Below are 6,782 nucleotides of genomic sequence, written 5' to 3' on the forward strand. Positions count from 1 at the left end.
CTACTATGAACATTCTCATACATGTCTTTTGGTAAACTTATGTATGCATTTCTGCAGAGCATATAACCAGGAATACAATAGCTGGGCCATAGGCTATTACATGCTAAACTTTACCAAAGCCTTCCAAACAATTTGCAAAAGTAGTTGTTTCAATTTATTCTCCCACCAGTTGCTCCACAGCCTTGCCAAAACTTGGTATTATCTGTCTTTTCCATTTAAGGCACTCCAGGACATATAATGAAATCTTGGTAATTTGCATCTCCCTGAATTTACATCTTTGCTGAAGTCAATCACTTTACACATATCCTCTCCCACACGGTGACTTGGTTTTTCACTATTTTTACGCTGCCCTTTGATGAACAGGAGTTCTTAATTTCAACGTAGTACACTTTTACTTTTCTTTTTAATTAGTGCTTTTTGTGTTAAAAAGTATTTTGCTAACTCCAAGGTCATGAAGAGATTTTCCTAAGATTTCTTCCAAATAGTTTATTGTTTTTACCTTTCACATATATGTCTACAATCCACCTCAGATTGGTTTTGCATATGGTTGAGTTAGGGGGTCAAGATACCTATTTCATATGGACATGCAGTTGACTCAACATCATTTATTAGAAGGACTATCCTCGCCCCACCACACTGTAGCAGCCCATTTCACATAATTCAAGTGACATGTGTGGGTCTCTTACTGGACTCTCTATTCAGTTCTATTTGTCTACTTGTCTATTCTTACATTAATACCACAGCATCTTAAATACTGTAGCTTTATAATAAGGCATGATATCAGATATCTTCTAATTAAAAGATGCAAAATAAGATTTATTCTAAGTATTTGACTTTTTTAATAAATTTATTTATTTATTTATTTATTTATTTATTTAGGTTGCGTTGGGTCTTCGTTGCTGTGCGCGAGCTTTCTCTAGTTGCGGCGAGCGGGGGCTACTCTTCGTTGCGGTGCGCAGGCTTCTCATTGCAGTGGCTTCTCGTTGTGGAGCACGGGCTCTAGGCACAGGGGCTTCGGTAGCTGTGGCACGTGGGCTCAGTAGCTGTGGCTCACGGGCTCTAGAGCACAGGCTCAGTAGTTGTGGCACACGGGCTTAGTTGCTCTGCGGCATGTGGGATCTTCCCGGACCAGGGCTCGAACCCGTGTCCCCTGCATTGGCAGGCAGATTCTTAACCACTGCACCACCAGGGAAGTCCCAATTTGACATTTTTGGTGCTACTGTAAATGGTATTTTAAATTTCATTTTCACTTGCTTATTGATGGCATATAGAAATAGAACTAATTTTGTATGCAGCAACCTTACTAAATGTACTTATTAATTCTTATAGCTTGACTACAGATAGAGCTTTAGATTTTGTTTTTATATAGACAATGGTGTCATTCGAAAATAATGATAGTTTTATTTCTTCCTTTTCAAACTTCTGCTTTATTTTCACTTCTTTACTTGCCTTATTGCTCTAGCTAGGACCTCAGTATTGAACAGGATTGAGGAATAGTGAACATCCTTGTCTCATTCCCCATCTCAGGGGAAAAGCTTTCCATAATTCACTGCTAAGTGCAGTGTTCTACAATTGTTGTTTTTTTTTTCTGCAATGATTGTTTTTATCCTTATATCTTTAATATTCATTACCTGGGTAGTTTGCTTCATTTAAGACTCAATCTCTCTTTTTTTATAAAAGGTAAGCTTTGATTTTTTTTTCTAAAGAACAGTCACTACTTGATAAATTTCTGGCATGTGACTTCCATTTTGAGTATCAATGTAACTTTTACTAAAATCTGTCTATCTCTGTTTTCTTGCTTGGGCCTTGCCTTTTTATTGCATTTTGAGAAATAAAAGGAAAATAAAAACACATAGATCTGGGTTTATATCAAAGCTATTCAGGTCACTTATCCACATTTTAAAAACATTTGTTAAAGTACAGTTGATTTACAACATTGTATTAGTCTCAGGTATACAGCACAGTAATTCAATATTTTTACAGATTATACTCTATTTGAAGTTATTATAAAACATCAGTTATATTCCCTGTGCTGTACTATATATCCTTGTATCTTACTTATCTTACACGTAGTAGCTTATACCTCTTAATCCCCTACCCTTATCTTGTCCCTTTCCCCACTGGTAACCACTAGTTTGTTCTCTATATCTATGAGTCTATTTCTGTTTTGTTATATTCATTTGTTTGTTGTATTTTTTAGATTCCACATATAAGTGATAACTTGTACTTGTCTTTCTCTAACTTACTTCACTAAGCATAATACCCTTTAAGTCCATCCATGTTGTTGCAAATGGCAAATTTTCATCCTTTTTATGGCTGAGTAGTATTCCATTACACATTTTCAATTTAAACTAAACTGAGATCAAGATGACTTTTTTTTTTTTTAAATATTTATTTATTTATTTATTTATGGCTGTGTTGGGTCTTCGTTTCTGTGTGGGGGCTTTCTCTAGTTGTGGCAAGCGGGGGCCACTCTTCATCGCGGTGCGCGGGCCTCTCACTATCGCGGCCTCTCTTGTTGCGGAGCACAGGCTCCAGACGCGCAGGCTCAGTAGGTGTGGCTCACGGGCCCAGTTGCTCCGCGGCATGTGGGATCTTCCCGGACCAGGGCTCGAACCCATATCCCCTGCATTGGCAGGCGGATTCTCAACCACTGCGCCACCAGGGAAGCCCAAGATGACTTTTGAAGGCTAAAGATTCTTTTTTTTTCTTTCATTTAACAAGCAATTCTGGAGCAATTGTGCTGTACCAAGAACGATGCTAGGCTCTGAGAACTTTGAAGGCTGAATATTCACTAATTAATTAATTGACTGATTAGTTCACTTAACAAGCGTTTTTGGAGAAATTATGGTGTACCTGGAACTGTGCAAGGCCCTGGAGATACAGAGGAGTTCTCAAGGAGGTCCCACTGCACAGGAAGAGATGAGAGTGGCTCAGACAAGGTGGCAGCAGCTCAGATGGAATAAAAGATAAATGCATTGGGCAGCTATTTAGGTGCTAGGACTTGGTGCAGGATTACTGAGAGGGCTGAGAGAAAGGGGGGTGTCAAGAATGACTCCAAATTTGAAGTTACTTAGGAAGTAGAATTGGTTGAATGATTGGGTGAGAAAGAAAAGTTAATAGGTGGTATTAAGATATCTGATTTGAGTAAGAGGGTGGATGATGACTTAGCCACTGGGATTCACTGAGACACAGCAGAAGTTTAGGAAGAAAGGTGACGAGTTCCACTTGAACTTGTTGCATTTGAGATACTTTGGGTACTCCACAGATACGGGGCAAGCAGGCAGTTTAGAGACAGGAGTCTGACACTTGGGAGTAGAGTGTCTGGAGTTATGATTTTGCAGGTCACAGTCGGCGCCATCAGTGGGGCTGAGGTGGCCCTCTGGGGATATACCACCATTAAGAACTAGGGTTGCAGGTCTGACCATCTATTGCATTAATTAGAGTCCAACCTCTTTTCAGTCACATGTTTATATAGCCACAAAATAATTCATATCTTGTCTGTGCAACTTCCCCAGGTGTGGTTACAGCCCTTCCTGGGTGGGTGCATAGTGACTGAGAATCAGATTCACTAGTTACTGTTTTTCTGCAATGGAAACCAAGTACTGAGTAAAGAAAAGCAGAAGAATTATTTTCACATTTGAGCCCCTTTTGCATCTTTCTGTTCCTACATGAGAACCTGTCTTTCACCATCCTTTCTAGCCTCCTACTGCAACATACCAACAATTACGTAACAGTATGCAAGTCACGATTGTGTTACCACACTCAGAAAACCATTTGCAAACCAAGGATGGAATTAGAATACTCATTACAGCTAATATTTATTTTTCATTATTAAAACCTTAATTGGATGCCAATAAAATGAAAAATTAAATTTGGTGCAAGGCTTGTGGAATAAACCCTTTATATTATTTCAAACCCTGTTAAAAATGTGTCTTAAATAACTTGGCTCACTTTCCCGCCTTTGCCACATACAAAATAGTGGTCACATCAGCAAGTACTCAGTATGTTGACAGTTATATTCATTAGGACCCTTGGTTGCAAGTAACAGAAACCCATCTGAAAACAACTCAAAGAAAAGAGAATTTCTTGCCTTAGATTCAGTGAGCTACCCAGCTATCATAGAAAAAAACTGCAGAATCTGAGAATTCAGGAAACATCACCATAAGGACATTATTATTATTGCATTATTTAAAATAATATAGATCTTGCTTAAAAAACTAAAAATAGAACTACCATACGACCCAGCAATCCCACTACTGGGCATATACCCTGAGAAAACCATAATTCAAAAAGAGTCATGTACCAAAATGTTCACTGCAGCTCTATTTACAATAGCCAGGACATGGAAGCAACCTAAGTGTCCATCGACAGATGAATGGATAAAGAAGATGTGGCACATATACACAATGGAATATTACTCAGCCATAAAAAGAAACGAAACTGAGTTATTTGTAGTGAGGTGGATGGACCTAGAGTCTGTCATACAGAGTGAAGTAAGTCAGAAAGAGAAAAACAAATACTGTATGCTAACACATATATATGGAATCTAAGAAAAATAAAAATTAAAAAAAAAGGTCATGAAGAACCTAGGGGTAAGACGGGAATAAAGACACAGACCTACTAGAGCATGGACTTGAGGATATAGGGAGGGGGAAGGGTAAGCTGTGACAAAGTGAAAGAGTGGCATGGACATATATACACTACCACACGTAAAATAGATAGCTAGTGGGAAGCAACCGCATAGCACAGGGAGATCAGCTCGGTGCTTTGTGTCCATCTAGAGGGGTGGGATAGGGAGGGTGGGAGGTAGGGAGACGCAAGAGGGAAGAGATGTGGGAACATATGTCTATGTATAACTGATTCACTTTGTTATAAAGCAGAAACTAACACACCATTGTAAAGCAATTATACTCCAATAAAGATGGTAAAATAATAATAATAATAATAATAATATAGATCTTGGACTACCCTGGTGGCGCAGTGGTTAAGAATCCGCCTGCCAGGGCTTCCCTGGTGGCGCAGTGGTTGAGAATCTGCCTGCCAATGCAGGGGACACGGGTTCGAGCCCTGGTCTGGGAAGATCCCACATGCCACGGAGCAACTAGGCCCGTGAGCCACAACTGCTGAACCTGCGGGTCTGGAGCTTGTGCTCCGCAACAAGAGAGGCCGCCACAGTGAGAGGCCCGCACACCACGATGAAGAGTGGTCCCCGCTTGCCGCAACTAGAGAAAGCCCTCGCACAGAAACGAAGACCCAACACAGCCAAAAATAACATAAATAAATAAAAAATTTAAAAATTTAAAAAAATAGTAAATATATATTAAAAAAAAAAAAAAGAATCCCCCTGCCAATGCAGGGGACATGGGTTCGAGCCCTGGTCCGGGAAGATCCCACATGCCACAGAGCAACTAAGCCCGTGCGCCACAACTACTGAGCCTGTGCCCTAGAGCCCGCAAGCCACAACTACTGAGCTCACGCACCACAACTATTGAAGCCCGTGCGCCTAGAGCCCGTGCTCCACAACAAGAGAAGCCACTGTAATGAGAAGCCCGCACACCGCAGTGAAGAGTGGCCCCCGCGAGGGGGGAAGGGTAAACTGGGAGGAAGTGAGAGAGTGTCATGGACATATATACACTACCAAATGTAAAACCGATAGCTAGTGGGAAGCAGCCGCATAGCTCAGGGAGATCAGCTCGGTGCTTTGTGACCGGCTAGAGAGGTGGGATAGGGAGGGTGGGAGGGAGGGAGATGCAAGAGGGAAGAGATATGGGGATATATGTATATGTATAGCTGATTCACTTTGTTATAAAGCAGAAACTAACACACCATTGTAAAGCAATTATACTCCAATAAAGATGTTTAAAAAAAAAAAAGCATTGCAACTTTCGTAAAAGAGTAACTACACCTTTGTATCAGAATATTCCTTAACCACAAAACACATTCTTAGAATGTAGGTCTGCATATCACCCAAGAGAAAAATAACAAAAAAGTATCTAGTTGCAAGGTCAAAATTGTAAGGCCATAGGCTGTTACAATTCATAAATGGGCTGTTCCAGAAATTCATTTAAAGTTTTTTTCTAACATAAAAGAGCGATTCCAATTGAAATTGTATCATATATGGTCATTAGGTTTACCCTTCATTCACAAAGCCTGTTGAACCCTGAATACATGTGAAGCACTTCTGCAAATTCACCAGCACTTAACGTCTTTATGTCCAGGTTAAAAAAGAAAATGCAGGGCTTCCCTGGTGGCGCAGTGGTTGGGAATCTGCCTGCCAATGCAGGGGACACGGGTTCGAGCCCTGGTCTGGGAAGATCCCACATGCCCCGGAGCGACTAAGCCCGTGAGCCACAACTACTGAGCCTGCGCGTCTGGAGCCTGTGCTCCGCAACGGGAGAGGCCGCGACCGTGAGAGGCCCGCGCACCGCGATGAAGAGTGGCCCCCGCTCACCGCAACTGGAGAAAGTCCTCGCACAGAAACGAAGACCCAACACAGCCAAAAATAAAAAATATATATAAATAAATAAATTTTTTAAAAAAAAGTTTAAAAAAAAAAAGAAAATGCATTCTCAGTGAAAAATTAAAATACATTCTCAGTGGGAGGGCCATTTCACCAATAACACCAAAATGAGCAGTAAAGATCACGCTAGGTGCCAGTAACAACTCTCTACAACTGCAGAAGAGGTGTGATCAGGGCAGTTTGGGCTGCACCAGGATTTATTATACCGCATAACAGAAAGCCTGGAGTTAGGCAGCACGGTTGGTTAATTTCAGTGAGC

This window comes from Balaenoptera musculus, chromosome X (genome assembly GCF_009873245.2).
Source record: "Balaenoptera musculus isolate JJ_BM4_2016_0621 chromosome X, mBalMus1.pri.v3, whole genome shotgun sequence".
Classification (NCBI taxonomy): domain Eukaryota; kingdom Metazoa; phylum Chordata; class Mammalia; order Artiodactyla; family Balaenopteridae; genus Balaenoptera; species Balaenoptera musculus.